At 37.9% G+C, this 18,461-nt stretch overlaps 1 protein-coding gene across 2 annotated transcripts in view; it reads right to left on the bottom strand.

Moving 5' to 3' along the window:
• The window catches only part of cntnap2a (contactin associated protein 2a), a 723,644-nt gene that overhangs the window by 454,506 nt on the left and 250,677 nt on the right, over positions 1 to 18,461 (bottom strand). The gene's annotated exons all lie outside the window — the stretch shown is intronic.

The raw sequence follows: 18,461 nt of genomic DNA on the forward strand, positions 1-18,461 counted from the left end.
AGTGTGGAAATGGGACTAGGAGAATGGATATGATACATCTTGATGATGTTACGAAGACTAGCTTTAAGAAGTTTATTGCAATTTAAGTGCAGTAGGTGTAAAGTTATGCGATTGAAGTTAAATTAAGTTTTATGATTTAATTCAGCTTTAAATGGCTAAAGCTGATGAAAATAGTGTTACGACCCAAGGTGTATATTTATCCAGTAAATACATACAGGGGTTGGACAATGAAACTGAAACAGCTGGTTTTAGAGCACAATAATTTATTGTGGGGACGGACAGTTCTGGTGGAAACAGGAGAGTTGAGGTGCACATTGAATTCTGCCGTGATTTGGGCAGCCGTGGTTTCATGTTTTTTGGATACAATCCGGGTTAGCACCCGAACATCCCTTTCAGACAGCTTCCTCTTGCGTCCACAGTTAATCCTGTTGGATGTGGTTCGTCCTTCTTGGTGATTTGCTGACATTACCCTGGATACCGTGGCTCTTGATACATCACAAAGTACTGCTGTCTTGGTCACAGATGCACCAGCAAGACGTGCACCAACAATTTGTTCTTTTTTTGAACTCTGGTATGTCACCCATAATGTTGTGTGCATTGCAATATTTTGAGTAAAACTGTGCTCTTACCCTGCTAATTGAACACTTCATTTCACACTCTGCTCTTACTTTTGCAATGTGCAATTAATGAAGATTGACCACCAGGCTGCTCCAATTAAGCCATGAAACCTCCCACACTAAAATGACAGGTGTTTCAGTTTCATCGTCCAACCCCTGTACATACGCTGTTTTTGAAGAACACCTGATCATTTAATATGGGGGAACTGATGATGTCAGTGATGATGACTGATACTACCAGTGATGCTCAGGATGAATAGAGGAAGATGCTGCATGATGTCAGCTAGAAATGTGTTGCCACGGGCGATGATGTGGCCTCCCCTAAGAAGCAACCCCCTCACTGAGTCACAATATGTCTTGTCCTGTCCGCTCGGCTGTGAGAGAAAAAGAAAAGTCCAGTCCTATCAGTGCTGTCAGATCAATAAAGGCCTTTCAGCTGCCCATTGTTGTGTCCTAACCAGCGATGCTTCAGAATTAACAAATGAATCCTCCGAGAAACAAGCTGGAGGAGCAGAGCAGAGATCTGGACTCAGATAATCACTGCTGAGCTGAGCTACTGCGCTCTGTCTCTTTTTTTATCCCTATTCTTCCACACATACACACACACACACAGTCTGACCGAGACGTACACACACACACACACACACACATACTCTCACACTCTCCCAGACTGTATCAGTGCTGTTGACAGTGCTAGGCCCAGGAGGGACGTGTTGCACTGTGTAGCAGCTTCAGCTGAAAAAAAAAAAAAAAGACTTTCTCTAAGGCTTACCAAACAAAGCTTTTTTACTCAGCCAGCGCCGTGCACAACACTGTGGACAACAATGAAATATTGTACAGCACTCTCAGTTTAACCCTTAGTAGACTAGAGCTACTATTGACGTTTTATTCCACTATTCTAATATATTTACTTTTTTTTACATTGGTGATTAAATCACAGTTACTTAAAGCAGTAACGCCATGGATAAGCTCAAGTCTTATCAGGTGTCTCAAGTGACAAATAAGCACTTTTTCAAGTGTTTGCCACTTACTGATTTCTTTTGTTTTTGCTTTTTTAGCATACTTTTTTTTTCAGATTAACAAAAAAGAAAAAGCTAACTTGAGTAAATTTAAAAAGGAGGTTTTAAATGATGATTTCATTTATTAAGGGGGGAAAAAAATAAATCCAAACCAAAATTTGAGGCAACTTTTGCAGCAACAACTGCAATCAAGCATTTCAAATAACTGGCAAATAAGTCTTTCACATCTCTGTGAAGGAATTTTAGCCACATTGGAGGGTTTTCCAGCATAATTAATGGCTTAATTAAGGTCATGCCACAGTATCTCAATCTCAACTTTGACTAGGACATTCCATAATCTTAAAAGCAATTCAGAGGTGGACTTGCTGGTGTACTTTTTTTCATCATTGTCCTGCTGCAGAACCCAAGTAAGCTTGAGCTTAAGGTCACAAACTGATGGCCAGACATTCTCCTTCAGGATTTTCTGGTAGAATGCACAATTCATGGATCCATGTGTTACAGTAGCCACAGACCATCACACTAGGACCACTCTCAATATGACCCATTCCAGGCCACAGACCTGACCTGACACTGACCTGAACTGAGGCAAGTGAAACCTGTGGTTCTTTAGATGCTATTCTTGGTTATTTTGTGACCTCCTGGATGAGTTGTCCATGACCTCCAGGAGTAATTTAATTAGGCCAGTCATTCCTGGGAGTCTCCTTTTATGAGAAATCAGTTATTTTCTTTACTATCATAAGGTATTTTATTTTTAAGGCATTTTCTTGCCGTTATATAAAAAAAAAAGAGAGATAAACAAACAATAACTGGGAATAATTGTAAATATATGATTATTCTTTGTAAGAGCTCAATTACAAAACTTTCCATTGAATTTAGATCATAATACAATATATCTTTCTTTACTTAGAAACACTAATGTAGTGTAGACTGAGGTTTAGGAACTGCACTTCCCACATAAACTCTTCACTTGTTTCCTTTAGATACTAGTGAGAATATAATTAGCTTCAAATTACAGCATGCTTCCCCAATGATCTAAACTGCATTGCAATTAGATATCAATTAGCAGCATATACAGGGAATACAAGGGAATACGGATATCAGATATTAGAACAGCTATATTCAATTATTAAGAGTGTAATGATTCACAAAATGGATAACTTAATTGTGTATGTTAGGGTGCTAATGTTTCCATTTTCAGTTTATTAGTAAAATCAAACTTTATAAGAGATTATTAAGAAGATTATAAAGGGATTCTAAGGAGAAATTCTTTTGGAACCAAGGTGTTGGAACAAACGTAATGAAAGTGTCTGAACAGCAGAATTACCATCTTTCTTTAAATATAAACTGAAGATCCACCTCTTTTATGAGCACCTAATAAAGCATTATTTTCTATCAAAGCTTCTACTGCATTTACTACACCACACTCATAATCACTATATTCAGACTGTAGGACTTGAGGAATTAAGCACTGCTTGCAATCTATTGCACCAGGGTTATTGTGCAGCTCGTTTCTGGTAGAGTAAGAGCTCATAAGTATCCAATAATAGTCTTCTAAATTCTGAGTGAATGACTAAGCATTTTTGTAACACACTCTAGATAACAGTGTCTGCTAAATGGCATTTATATAAAACAAAGCTGCTTAATGCTTTATAATATCCCAATCTAATGCAAGCTAACAGTCAAATAGGGTGTAGTCGATTGAACACATTAGCCACAATCTAACACATTCAGGTTGTGACTGAAATCAATCCCTTAGTGGTATTAATATACTTATTACTACTGATGCTTTATTACACTCTCCAAATATATTTACTTATTACATGTGTGATTAAATCATAGATACAAAATGCCACTGGTAGACTCAAGTCATCTCAAGTGTTAAAATCGAATTGAATAGGCTTGCAATCTATTGCACCAGTGTTATTGTGAGGCTTATTTCTGCAAATGTCAGAGCTCATAAGTATCTGGAATTTGGGGTTTATTAACAACAGCTGTCTTGGACATTCTGAATTGTGAATCATTGCGCACTTTTGTAAGCCGCTCTGGATAAAAGTGTCAGCCAAATTCCATACACATGAAAATAGCTCTGTAATGCTCTATACATATGTTCTAATCTGATGCAAACTATTAGGGTGTAGTCAAATTAGCACAATAGCCACAAGCTAACACACAAGCTAATCTGTGGCTGGAATTTCCTATTCCTATGTTTTAAGGCACTAATTGTTGTATATCAGCCATCAAATATGATTTTGAGGGCACTATAAACTGCAACAATGCTCTCATCATTTATAGCAAACATTCCAGCTCACTGTGTTTGCTAAACCAACATAACCTGGATTTAGAGCAAATGTTTTGGGGTTGATGCTGCAGTTGGTGTGCAGGTTTAGGTTCAGCAGCAGTATGTGCTGAAAAAATGAGGTCAGCTAACTACCTGAAAATACTGAATATAGACCAGGTTATTCCATTAATGCATTTTTTCTTTCCTGATGACACGGACATATTCCAAGATGACAATTGCAGAATTAATGGGGCTGGAATTGTGAAAGAGTGATACAGGGAGCATGAGATCATCAGTTTCACACATGGATTGTTCACCACAGAGTCCAGATCTTAACCTCATTGAGAATCTTTGGGATGTGCTGGAGAAGACTTGCAGCGGTTGGTCAGACTCTACCATCATAAATGCTGCTGCAAGATCTTGGTGAGAAATTTATGCAACACTGGACTGAAATAAATCTGTAACATAGCAGAAGCTTCTTGAAACAATGCCACAGTGAATGCGTGCTGTAATCAAAGCTAAAGGCGCTCCAACCAACTACTATATTATTATAAACTTTTTTTTTGGTGCAACTTTTTTCAAAATGCATTGTAAGATTTGACACAAAGCAGCAGACAGTGTAATGAACTGGAGCCAATGTTTCATATAAGCTAACTTGTATACTAAGCCAGTAATAGTTAAAGTAAGAGCTACTGGAATCATCACTGGATGATCATCAGGATCTTCACATATTTTCTTGTGTAGTTTGTTAATAAAAGGCTTATGCTCGGGACTCTCAAGTTTTGAAGTCTGTGCAGAGTGAGATTTTGTTGGGAAGGACAGTGGTGGTGGGGGGGGGGGTATGATTGGTTTTGTGTGGTGTAAGAATATTTTTAAAGTTTAAGGTTTAAAGTGGCTGGGAAAGCTCACAGACGCTGGCCAAACTGATAGTTAACATTGCTAACTGGAAACAATGTTATCCAACAATAACGTATGTTTTTTTATGATGATAAGTACTAATTTCCATCAGGAACACAAAATCAACTAATGGGATGATTTACCCTACTGTAGGCTAATCATCGAATACGGCGCATCCTCTCGTCATTGTGTCAATGTGTGTCGGTCTGCATTGTCTTCTATGGAAAATAATTGTCAAGACTCCATAAATTTTACCAGGATCCAGTAAAGCTATTGTTTGATTGGCTGTTGGGTAACTACATTTTGCAATTTATTGACTGATATGTGTTGCACGTCTTCGGAACTAGCAATGCAACTTGGTGGGAAATTGTCTGAGCAATATTTGTGCATGAGAGATAATCAAAGGTGTGGTGTGTGAGCGTGTGAACACCTTGAAATGTGTTTGCCTCATGCCCAAAATGTGAGACTTGAGAACACTGCTTTTGTTTCTAAATAGCATAACAGTCAAACAATATTCCATGAACGGCATATTGCTTTACTAACTTTAGTTCAGAACTTACTAGTGTGTGTTTGTGGTAATGTGTTAATGTGTTAATGAAGACGTGTCAAAATTCACTCGTCTCTCTCATACAGGGACAAATGTTTTTTTTTTTTTTATCTTTTTAAGTGTTCCATCAACAAATGGAATCAAATGAAAAAAAAAAAAAAAAAACTCCAAAGACAGTTTAAGAAAACAAAGGCACACTATGAATAACAGTATTTTAAACTGTACAAAATCAGGAAGGATCCCTGAAGAACCTGTAAAGAACCTTAAGAGTCATAACACATAACATAACAGCATATACAGTCATGTGTTAACAGTACAGATTATATCAAGTATGACAATTACCAAGAATGGAAACATGACACAGTGACAATTTACATAATCTGTCCTGACATCTCATGACAACACATGGCATAGGTCATGATTTGTGGCATATGTCAGTGTTATGTTGCCTGGTTCAATTAAAGCGTCGCCCATATTTTATTCATGTGGATAAGTGATGCTGGCACTTAAATGTCGTAAACTCCCGCCAGCCCTTTCCTCAGTGTGGTTCCAGTGGTCAGTTTTCCGAACAAACCGTTCCAAACCCAAAGCATTAGAGGATATCCCTATGCTGATTTCTAATGAGAAAAAAACTGACCGCTGCCAAAGTCAACAGAGAAAAAGTCAAATATGTATATCTCACATCCTACAGCTGAGATTGAAGGTAATTAAAGGTAAACGTCATTTTCTAATAGGCTTCCTCCTTCTGCCCCCGAGCTGCAGCTGATATATAATGAGAAAGCGTTCAGGGTCTGCTCGGGTTAATGGGAGCCAGAGGCTGCGGAAGCTAATACGCCAACACACCAACATACAGAGCGTTAAAGCCGCGAGGCTTTGTTAGCATGTCTGTCACTATTTACAGCAAGAATCCTTAAACAACCCAGGCTGTATAAAAACCCCAAACCCAATCTTTCCTCACACAGTCTGGCCTCTCCTCTCCACCGTACTTTCATGAGGAAGTGAACAGCGCTGGTGCCCTCTGTGCCACGTTAACACCTTCCCTCTCACTGCGGAAGCTATTAGTGCTGGACTAATTGTGCCAGAGCTCCATTTCCTTCACACTTCTTCAAAATTTCATGAAAATAATTGCTGCGTGTTTAATGGAACTAATTACACTTCAAGGCAGAGGAAAATCTAAAACCTAACATGCACTAATAAGAAGCCCAAATCTAATTAAAATCCTTGACAAAGAAGGAATATCAAGCAACAAAGTGGCAATTATTTTTTTCTTTACAACATAAAAACACCAACATGGGCTTAAACATCATTCAGTGAAGCTTTTTCACCAGCTGCAATCTTTAGGTTTGGTCAAAGTGGACAAAAATGTTTCACACTAGTAAAAAAGTGTGTAACTTGTTCTTGGATTGAGTGTCTAGTAAAAAATGTCATTGATAGAGATCTTTTTAAATGATGTGTGATGTAAACCAAACGCTTAAAGCTTTAAATCATTTAACGTATAAAAAATTGTATGTGACAAAGTAGGTAAACAACAATAGTGCTAGGTGTTAACCAGAATGACACACACAAGTAAAACCAAGCCAAGACAAGCCGAAGTCTAAACCAGACAGCAACGCTAAATCAGGACGCCAAAACAAAGAGACAATCTAAAAAACAAAAAAACGAATGTAAAAAAGGACTAAATACTGTACAAACACGAACTTCCTACATTCATACCAAGAAAAAACACATTTTTGTGCGTAAATTAAAAGACATTCTAGAAAAGAGCCATTTAAATAACATTTTCCATGCTTATTTACTATTTTATTAACTAACAAGCAAAACTCAGTATAAAACAGTGTAAGTTGGCAATACTTCGCAAACAAAACCTTAATCAGACAGATTTTAATAAACAGCATGGGAATAAGCAACAGGATCCTTAAAAAGGTTATCAGGCAGAAGAGGCTCCTTTAGTGGGAAGGAAAACAATTAGGAACTCTCTTAATAAAGAGAACCAAAAGTAAAATTAAAAGAACTGTCTAAAGAATCCTCTAGTGAAGCATCCTTTATGAAACAAAACATATTGATTTCAGAGGGAACCAGAAGAACCATTTACAACAAGATTTTTAACTTTTTAACTTTAACTTACTTTATTTGAAAAACTAAAAGAGACTATTTAGTGGTTCATAGAGTGCAGCATGAGAATACCTACACATTGCCATTCTAAATTTGCATTCCAATAGCAGTTTAAAAATGGACAGTTTGGGTGACAGGCTGTAGTTATCTGAAAAATACACAGTCTGCACTGTGTTTTATGGGGTGCTGATACCTTTGCGAGAAAGAGGTCAGCTTTCATCATTATTTACGTTCAGGCTTCATTCCCTTGAAGCCCAGCTGCCTAGACTTGTAGTTTCAGTCATTTGTCCTGGTGACCTGCTTACACAAAGCCTCCCAGGTCTTATCCTGCTTTGGAAAAGACAACCTGAACATAATAGCCCAAAGGAAGTGGCCAAAACAGTATAGATTTTATTGTTTTTTGTTTTTTTTTGTATGTTGTTTGTGTGTGCGTTTATTCAAATGGCTGAGGTTGACTGGACTGACTCAATAATCGAGTAACTCTACATTGGAGTGAGTCAAGGCTGCGACTTTCAGCTCACAGGTTTGGCCACTGGAGCAACTTCTTGGAAGCCTGCAGGGTTGATCGCTGGAGCGTCTCTACATTGCAACTTGGAAGCTTGCCAGAGCCAGAGTCACTGAATGTTGTGCACTATATATCACAGTTGTGTTAAAACCTTGCGTTGGTCTATAGATCACTTGCATTGTTTTTTTCCTCATCCAGTAGGCGATGTATCCTCTCAATTTTAATCTGGATATTTTTGCTGGGTATGGCAACACTGTCTTTTAATGAAATGGTACGGGAAATTTCCCTGCTGACTGCTTGGAACATGTGTGTTTGGGCATTGTGGTCTACTTTTTTTTTTTGCATTTGATCTAGAAGGACCTATTAGGATCTACAGACAATTAGCCTATTCATATCATGTGCGTTTATGTACTGTAACTTTATCTCAGACTTGTTTAAAATGCTCTTTGGTGTTTATTTTTTACAGCTTTAATACAGCTTTAAAACAGTGCCTAAATTAAGAAGGTCTTATCCAAAAAAGGTGTTTTAATTTTTTTTTTTTATATAATTTATAGGTAGAGGCCAACTGTCCCCAACAACAGTGCCTGAATTAAGAAGGTTTTATCCAAAAAGGTGTTTTATTTATTTATTTATTTATTTGTTTATAATTTATAGGTAGAGGCCAACTGTCCCCAACAACAGTGCCTCAATTAAGAAGGTTTTATCCAAAAAAATGGTGCCTAAGTAAGAGGGACCTTACAAGACTGTATTAAAGATCCATAGAGCATTCATTACAGGGCCTGAGTGCATGCATTAACGTTGAATTCCACAAGCTCCTGCCATAATTGTATTGGTATGTTTTGAGCTGTTTTATTTGTATTGACTTATTAAGTTGGGCACCTAAAAACTGGGGAACTGTTACTGAAATGATGCTTTGTCTTTAAAAATAATTAACTCCCTATAGCAAACAAAAATACATCCAAGTGATTATTTTTTAAATCATGTTTCAATTATTCAGTTATATGAGGTGAAATGTAATATTTTGTATGCAGCAGTAATTTTGGCCACAGTTTTCTAACAACCCACAACCTAACTAATGCTAACCTAGCTAAAAGTAATTATTTGACATGTTGTTGTTCTTTTTAAAATGTATATTAGGACATCTTACATCATTTGTAAAGAACCACAAAGGTCCTGGAGAAAGTGATCATCAGTCAACTTTCATTTCAAGATGGCGGCACCTGGAGAACTACCTCAAGGTACTGTATGTATAAATAATATTTTATAATAAACTATCTGTGCACTTTCAAGTTCTCAGTGCCTCGTTTTAAATTTCAGCACCCTCAGCATTCTACCAATGAAGTGTGGAGCTGCTTTGAGCTTATTAACTATACAAAATAATGTTTTTTTTAGCATGGGCAACAATATGCCCCTATGAGAAGTAGTGTAGATGGATGGATGGATGGATGGATGGAAAGCCTGTTGGAAGCCTGTTGGAAGCATTGGCTACAAGCGATATACAGGGGTTGGACAATGAAACTGAAACACCTGTCATTTTAGTGTGGGAGGTTTCATGGCTAAATTGGAGCAGCCTGGTGGCCAGTCTTCATTAACTGCACATTGCACCAGTAAGATCAGAGTGTGAAGGTTCAGTTAGCAGGGTAAGAGCACAGTTCTGCTCAAAATATTGCAATGCACACAACATTATGGGTGACATACCAGAGTTCAAAAGAGGACAAATTGTTGGTGCACGTCTTGCTGGAGCATCTGTGACCAAGACAGCAAGTCTTTGTGATGTATCAAGAGAAACGGTATCCAGGGTAATGTCAGCATACCACCATCCAACAGCTGTCCAAATCACGGAAAAATTCAATGTGCACCTCAACTCTCCTGTTTCCACCAGAACTGTCCGTCGAGACAATAAATTATTGTGGTCTAAAACCAGGTGTTTCAGTTTCATTGTCCAACCCCTGTATTTCAGAATGTAGGAAGAGTGCATCCCATTGAACCCCAGGTTAATTGTTTAGCTACTGTATTGATTTTAATGCAACTATTGGAAATTATGGAGTTCCACATGGTTCTATGGTGGGGTCTGTGAAGTTGATAACAATAAGTATTATAATAAGAGTGTAAAACCGAAGTGTGGGTCTAAGCAGGGTATAATGGGTTACACACTGAACACAAACAAATTTAAAATGATAAAAATAACCAATGAAAACTAGGATTCTATATTTAATCCTTATTATTTTTTGCATGCAGCACATTTTCTGAGGTAATCTGGCGTACTACCCTGGGGTGTTTCGGGTACCACCAGTGGTAGACGTACCACAGTTTATGAACCACTGCCCTCAGGCTACACTTTATTATCAAGTTACATGCTGCTATCCCTTGGCTCCTAGCATGTCAGTGTATCCAATAGCCAATAATAATGCTACTGCTGTTGCTCCATGTGCAAGCATTCACATGTATTTATGTTTGTGTGTTTGTGAGTGACTCCTCAGGAGTAATAGCAGTAGCCTTGCTGGTGGATATGTGCCTCCTCTAAAGGTTAAAGCAGTGCTCTCCCCTCGCCCTCTGAGGCTGTTCAGTAATTGATTGAGGTGCAGATCCACTGGGCTGCAGTTTCGGAGACTGAGCATAGAGAGACTATACACAGTGAATAATAATCCAGCTGGGTGGGAAACGAGAGAGAGAGAGAGAGAGAGAGAGAGCGCACACACCTGCTCATCAGTGAAGGTCCATCTGTAGCTGCCTCACTCTCTGACTCTAAGCCTGTGTCTCAATTGTAGACACTGTGTACTACTCTATACTTTAACAATCCTACTTACTCCCCTACACTTTCTACACTCTAAACCAAAAGGTTGTTAGACATACACTGCCTGGCCCCTTAAAAAAGTTTCCACCTGGATTTAAGTAAGTAAATGATGTGGGGTTGATGCTGCAGTTGGTCAGGTCTAGATTCAGCAACAGTATGTGCTGAAAGAATGAGGCCAGCTGACATCAATAGATTTTTTCTTCGCTGATGATATTACAAGATGATAATATCAGGATTCATGGGGCTGGAATTGTGAAAGAGTGATTCAGGGAGCATGATATCATCATTTTCACACATGGATTGTTCACCACAGAGTCCAGATCTTAACCTCATTGAGAGTCTTTGGGATGTGCTGGAGAAGACTTTGTGCAGTGGTCAGACTCAACCATCATCAATGCTGCTGCAGGATCTTGGTGAAAAATGTATGCAACACTGGATTGAAATAAATCTTGTGACATTGCAGAAGCTTATCGAAACAATGCCACAGTGAATGTGTGCTGCAATCAAAGCTAAAGGTGATCAAGTTAATTATTAGACTGTGTGACTTTTTTTGGGGGGGCGATTTTTTGTTTTTTGGAGAGGTTTGCCATTAAAGTCAGAAACAATAAATCAACATACTGTATCTATTTATTAAAGTAACACTCTGATTACAGTTTTAATGTACTTTTCGTGTACAAGAGAACAAATATTTATTACTTAAAGCACACAATTAAAGTCAATGGCTAGTTGCTGCAGTATGTAGATAAAGCACACAAGTGCTTTCAACAATGCAAAGGCAGCTTGTCTACAAAAAAATGTTAAAATGTGTTACAATTATTGACTGTGGTAACTGATCACATGCTATAGATGCAGCAGGTAGAAAAAAGGCCCAATATTCTTTTAACATTACATTTCAGCCCAAAACATTTGCACAGTGTGAGCCCACTACTTATTCCTAAAGTGCCTACGATACTATACAAGCACTCAATTTCAGATACAGGCTGTGTGATATACCACAGTCATGCAGAGATCAAACGACTTTGCATGCGTGGTCTTGAACTCTGTACCCCCTTGCTGGTAAGTGGAGTTAGATAACATGGCCGGTACCTTCATGGGTGTAATGGTGGGTAATTTTCACTATTGATCCACCCTGATTGCAGCATGTCTCGGGCTACTTTACAAAGGAGGAATATCAATAAAAAAGTTCCCTTCCCTCAACACTACTTAAGCTGCAAACTTGCTCTGAAATATGTTGGTCACTCTTGCCATTTAGGCATGACTTGCACTTGAAAGCAACACCTTTTCAAAAAAACCCTAAACCTAACTATACAAGTATACTTCCTTGTTTACACACCTCCAATCAGGAACCGTTTCCTAGATCCCAGTCACCTTTTCAGAGGTTTAGGATTGCTCACACCTGTTTGTCAATTACTCTTTGTATATATACCTATTCAGATTGTCTCATTCTTGAGGAAATATTGCCAACAAACTGTCAGCACATACGGAGTGTTCTCTGTTTTGTTAGCATGTCTGTTACTAATCTCTGTTTATTTCTGGTTTACTCTTGTCATTTTTGCCCTTTTGGTTTGGTTATTACAGTATATTGCTACTCTGCTTTTTCACCCTGGCTCATGTCTGTAACAGTACAGACTGACAGTACAGTCAGAAGCTTGTGGTAAAAATATATACAAGGCTTTAATATTAAGGGCAGAAAAATAGAGCATAGACGTAATAGAAGTGGTGGTCAAAACCAGAGAGAGAATAAACTGATACATCAGAGACAAAAAATGCTAGATAAAAGAGAAGACCTGAGCCAACAACCGGAAAAAACAGTACAAACAGAGCAAAAGGACTAGCCGAAAAAAAAGAAATACACAGGTCAATACACAGAAATACAATCAGAAAGAGAAAGCTTGGTATGTCGCTGAATAAACAGTGTCAATACTTTGCAAAAAATAATATAAACAAACAGGTTTATATAAATGTACAAATTAGTAACAGCTGAAAACAATTCTAGATTTTTGGGGATGATGAGCATGAGAAATTGATGCTATTGGCTGAGTGCAAACATGTGATACTGTCAAATGCATGCTGGGAATTGTAGTTCATTTCTAACAACATAGCAACAATAGCAAGAACATTTTGCTATTTATAGGTTTATGTTTGAGTAAAATGAACATTTTTTGTTTTATTTAAGAAATGTAAAACTTACTTCCAAATAAAAATATTGCCATTTAGAGCATGTATTTGAAGAAAATGAGAAATGTCTGAAATAACAAAAAAGATGCAGAGCTTTCAGACCTCCAAGAGCACAAAGAAAACAAGTTCATATTCATACAGTTTTAAGAGTTCAGAAATCAATATTTGGTGGAATAACTCTGGTTTTTAATCAGTTTTCATGCATGTTGGCATGTTCTCCTCCACCAGTCTTGCACACTGCTTTTGGATAACTTGATGTCACTACTGGTGCAAAAAATTCAAGCGGTTCAGATTGGTTTGATGGCTTGTTATCATCCATCTTCCTCTTGATTATATTCCAGAGATTTTCAATTTGGTAAAATCAAAGAAACTCATCATCATGTAATGTCTAATTAATCTGTGAAGCACCACATTGACCTATTTGGCAAAAATATACAAATAGCCAAGATATGTTTTCTAACAATTAGCATCAAAATTGCCATTGTAAATCATCATACACATATAAAATTTTTCAGTAACCCATAGGAAACTTGATTTTCTGTAGATTCTCAGCACTGCATCATATAGTCTATAGCAAAGTGGCAGCAAACCTGAATTTATTTTTATTACTCACAAAGAAAGTAGGTTTTCACATTCTTTGTAGCATCATTCTTCTCATTCTTCGTATTCATTCTAACTGGGTAAAGGGACGATTGAGGAATCAGTGGAAGCAGCAGGGCCATCTACACTTCATCAATACACTTCCTGGGCAGCACAATATGCCTAAGGAGTTGACAACCCTTAATCGCCTTAATCGAGGACAGGGATAGTACATCCTATTTTGTGTGGTATTGCAGAACGCGGGGACCCATCACAGACAGTGGAACATGTGATGACTACCTGCCCTAAATTCTGCCCACCGAATGGCACTCCTGGTTTAATAGACCTGGATGATGAAACACTGGACTGGCTTGCAGCAACAGAATTGAAGTTCTGAGGACGTACGGCAGAGAGAGAGAAAATGACAAAGAAGAAAACTGAAAATCTCAAATTCAAGACACTTATGAAGATATGAAGATGTTCTTAAGAGGTGTTTGATGCAACTGAGGAAGGTTTGAGTCCCTAAAAGTTTTCAATGGATGTTTTTAGTTTTTTAGAGTTGTTTTGCTTTGCTGTGATAAAGTGCTAATGTAAATAACTATTATATTAATATAGAACCATTGGTTGCCATAATATAATAAAAATCTGTCATCAACATCATTTTGGATCTGGATAGAACTGTACTTCTCTGGAAGACTGAACTGTTTAGAGTAACTGTGGGTTCTCTAAAGTGTGGAGGAACAATAAAATGGAAATTTAAATGACAGGTTTATGCAGCATCTCAGTTAGATTAAATCTCTAGTTTCCACATAGGAAATTTTAATCCCATATTATGCATTGTTAGGTTTGGATTTAAAGTATCTTTTTGCAAAAATTGGTATTTCTTGTTCTTGGGCTCCCCCTACAGACAGGAAGCATTTAAATCATGCTTTATCTGTATCATTCCTAAAGGACTTGTTGTACACATGCTTTTCTGGACAAGCTGAACAAATAAATAAGTAGTGAGTAGAAAAATCCAGCTTGCTTGCTGCAAGTTGGTGGTGTATAAACTCTACATTAGACTTACAGTATTTTAATAATTAGGCTTTATTAAATTGACAGCTCTTTGGCTTATTCTGCAAGACAGTTAACGCATTAGCTATTCTGCTCTTCTGTAACCTTTCCTTCCATTGTTGACCTCTAAACAGCTATTTAACCCAAATTCTGCTGTAGTTTAACAGGTCAGACAGACATAATCTGCAGACTGACTGACGCACAAACAAACATGAAGCTCAGATAAATATGAAGTTCAGACGCTCTGTATCTGCAGCACTGCTGTGCGAGCCTCGCTGTGTGAAAGTGGGATTAAATATCTCCCATTAAAAATGCATGAGGCTGCATTTATTATTACAAAACATTCACAATGGCATTATCTGCACAATAATTAGCAACACACACTCACACTCTCTCTCAGGGGTGCGTCTCCGTTATTGTATATCTGTGTGCTTGTTTTTTTTTTGTATTATTTCTGAGATTTATCTAGCTCTCCATTTTTCCCTTTTTTTTTCTTATCTCTTCTTTTTTTCCTCTTTCTCTCCTAAGGTTGCTAGAAGCACAGATGCACTCAGTCTCTCAGGGGGGCATCTTCTCATTATCATTCATACTGGTTTATTTATTTATCCATCTCTTTCCTTACTTTTTAATTTCTCCCTCTTTTTCTCACATATTTCTCTCATTCTTTCTACTTTCTCTATTTCTCTCTTTCACTCTCCTAAGATTATTAGAAACATGCACACACATTATTTCTGTGTCTAAGGAAATTTTCACACATATACATTGATATGCCAAAAGTCATAGGATAGCAGTGTATACAGCACTGAAAAAAAAATGAAAGACCACTTATTTTTTTGATTTTACCAAATTACAAACCACTGGAATATAATCAAGAGGAAGATGGATGATCAAACAAGCCATCAAACCAAGCTGAACTGCTTGAATTTTTGCACCAGGAGTGGCATTATTCAAAAGCAGTGTGTAAGACTGGTGGAGTAAAACATGCCAAGATGCATGAAAAATGTGATTAAAAAACAGGGTTATTCCACCAAATATTGATTTCTGAACTCTTAAAACTTTACGAATATGAACTTTTTTTTTGCATTATTTGAGGTCTGAAAGCTCATTTTTTTGGGTTGTTATTTCAGCCATTTCTTATTTTTTGCAAATAAAGGCTCTAAATGACAATATTTGGAATGTGGGAGTTGAAAGGTTGTCTGTAGTTTATAGAATAAAACAACAATGTTCATGTTACTAAAGTAAATACCTATAAATAGCAAAATCAGAGAAACTGATTCAGAAACTAAAGTGGTCTCTTAAGTTTTTCCAGAGCTGTACATTGATCACAAAATGTTACTGTCTATCTGAACACACAAGCAACAAGCAGACGGAAAATGCATCCAAATTCAATGCAGGAGACCCCACACACATATCTCTCAGGACACAATATTATTTTCTATAGCATGACTTTTGGCTTGTCAGTGTAGTTTGTTTGGTCTCATCCAATTCAGTTATGAAGTTTTGCCATTGGTTGGTTTGTTTTCACACGGGGAAAAATCCAACTGTACCAAAAACCAATCACAACAAACCACATGATAATATTTCCTCTGCTTATTGGTAAAAATGTGTCTGGGGCTGGATTAAAAATCCAAGAATAAGCTCTTGAGTTCTGGACTGCTCATATTTTACTAAAAACTAATCACATCAAGGGAACAAACCAGAGTCTGATGTACACAGACTTAAAAGTGCAGGTGTGAAAATGTTCTTACAGCATGTTGAAAGTTGAATGAAAGACTGGACATTTTTCCCAGGATTTTCATTTTTATGTAACACACACACTCACACACTCACACAGAGGCAGCCCTGCTGTCAGCTGGACGTGGTGCTTTACCGTGACAGGGCAAAAGAGCAAAAAAAAAAAAAAAAAAAAACTCCTGGTTGTGAAAAAGGCTGAATTCAGCTTCTGCTGTAACAGACGTGCTGCATACATTACAAAGAGAGCAGGTCAGCTCAGCCGATCCAGCAGTTTAAACACACTCTCTCTCTCTCTCTCTCTCTCTCTCTGTTCACACTCTCTCATGTCCTCGGGACAGGGACACACAGACACACACACACACACACACACACACACACACACACACACACTGACCTTCAGGTAATTAGGACTTTATAGTGTGCCCAGCAGACACTGTCTGTAGAACAACTTCACACGACAAGCAGTGCTGAAGGGGAATACTGGGAGGAAGTGCATTAAGATAACTCAGAAAAGTTCATATCTCTTCTGGAGTAAAAGATATCTGTTTATCTAATCACACCTAATAATGTTTTCACCACTTCATAACTTCTTCATTGTTTTGTAAGGCTGTATCATCTCCACACAAGATTAGAAATGTAATAATCTTGTGACAGACTCCCAGAGACCTCTGAAGTTGTCTTCATACTTTAGCACATGTCATGCCCATATTATGACCTCACAGGTAGTTTTCTGAATAGCAAAGAATTTAAATGAATATGATTTTTTATTTTCATTATTCAAACAATATCTCACTAGAACAGAAGGAATTTTGCTAGCTAGCACGCATGCTAACACTGCTGCTCCCTGAAGAATTTAGGACAATCTTAACATTTTCCTGACCTGGTTTCCGTCCATGGTGTTAAAGCTTAGTATTTTACAGTAATTTAGAGCCATAAGGCACTATAAGGCACACCGGATTATGAGACGCACTATTAATAAAGGTCTATTTCCTGGTCTATTTTCATACAAAAGGCGCACCAGATTATAAGACACTCTAAGTTAAGTAAACAAAGCTGTAATTCTTAAAACATTTTCTATTAAAGTCAAACAAGCCACACAGATTTCTCTTTTCTCTTTTTTTGTTTATTTGGCTAAGCAAAGTGATTCTGTTTATTTCAAGTAAGCTTAGATTTCCAGATTTCCACTAACGCCACCCGACAGCGCTACACTGAGGAACCCTGAGTGTTCTGAGAAGCCAGGGTGATATTAGCTAGAGGTTCATCCCACGTACCTTATTTTAACATGATAAACACGCAGACTACAGTCTGATATACTGACATACAGCGAAAGAGCTAGTGTTTAGCGTGGTAAGCTCCAGCAGTGCTAGCCGAGGTTAGCAGCAGGCAACAGGCCAATAATAATTAACCTCTGAACGGTGAATGAGCTAGTGCTTAGCGTGGTTAACGGATAATGCTAATGCTAATCCAGTCTCAATCCTCTGTGCTGGAGAACTAAACTGAAACTCCTGTATAACGCTGTACTTCAGCGGTGTGGCTTTACTGCTTCTTACAACCTGACTGGTAGAATTAATTTATAAAGCACACCGGATTATAAGGCGCACTGAGGATTCTTGGAAAAATGTAAGGATTTTAAATGTGCCTTCTAGTGTGAAAAATGCAGTTCTTAGCCATGTCATTTTAGTGAGCAGGAGTGTTAGCTTAGTTTTTAGCACAGATATACTGTAGCATTATTCATTTTTCAGCATCATAATTTAAAGAATCAGATGTACATTGCTATCTTGATAGTGAAGTGTCAACAGGTGCACCCCCAATGTGCATACACCCCTGCTTGTTTCCCACACATGGACTCAAATCCATGCACAAACCCGTAGCACGTGCCTGTTGGCAGCTATGCAAATTTCTACATCATCAATAAACAGAAAGAGAAGGTCTGTTTTCTCTGCTGAGAAGCGTAGGATACATCCAGGTAGCTGAATGGTAGCAAATTGCAATGCACCAGAGTCAGACCACACGTGACTCTTAAAGGAAATGGCAAGTGGCACGCTAATTGGTTTACTGCATGTTACTCCATCTTGGCTTCACCCATGAAGCCTTTGGAGATGTCTGCCCTCGCTGAAGTAGCCCTAGCAGAAGTCAGAATAGAAGCAG

The sequence above is a fragment of the Astyanax mexicanus genome, chromosome 1 (assembly GCF_023375975.1).
Source record: "Astyanax mexicanus isolate ESR-SI-001 chromosome 1, AstMex3_surface, whole genome shotgun sequence".
NCBI lineage: Eukaryota > Metazoa > Chordata > Actinopteri > Characiformes > Acestrorhamphidae > Astyanax > Astyanax mexicanus.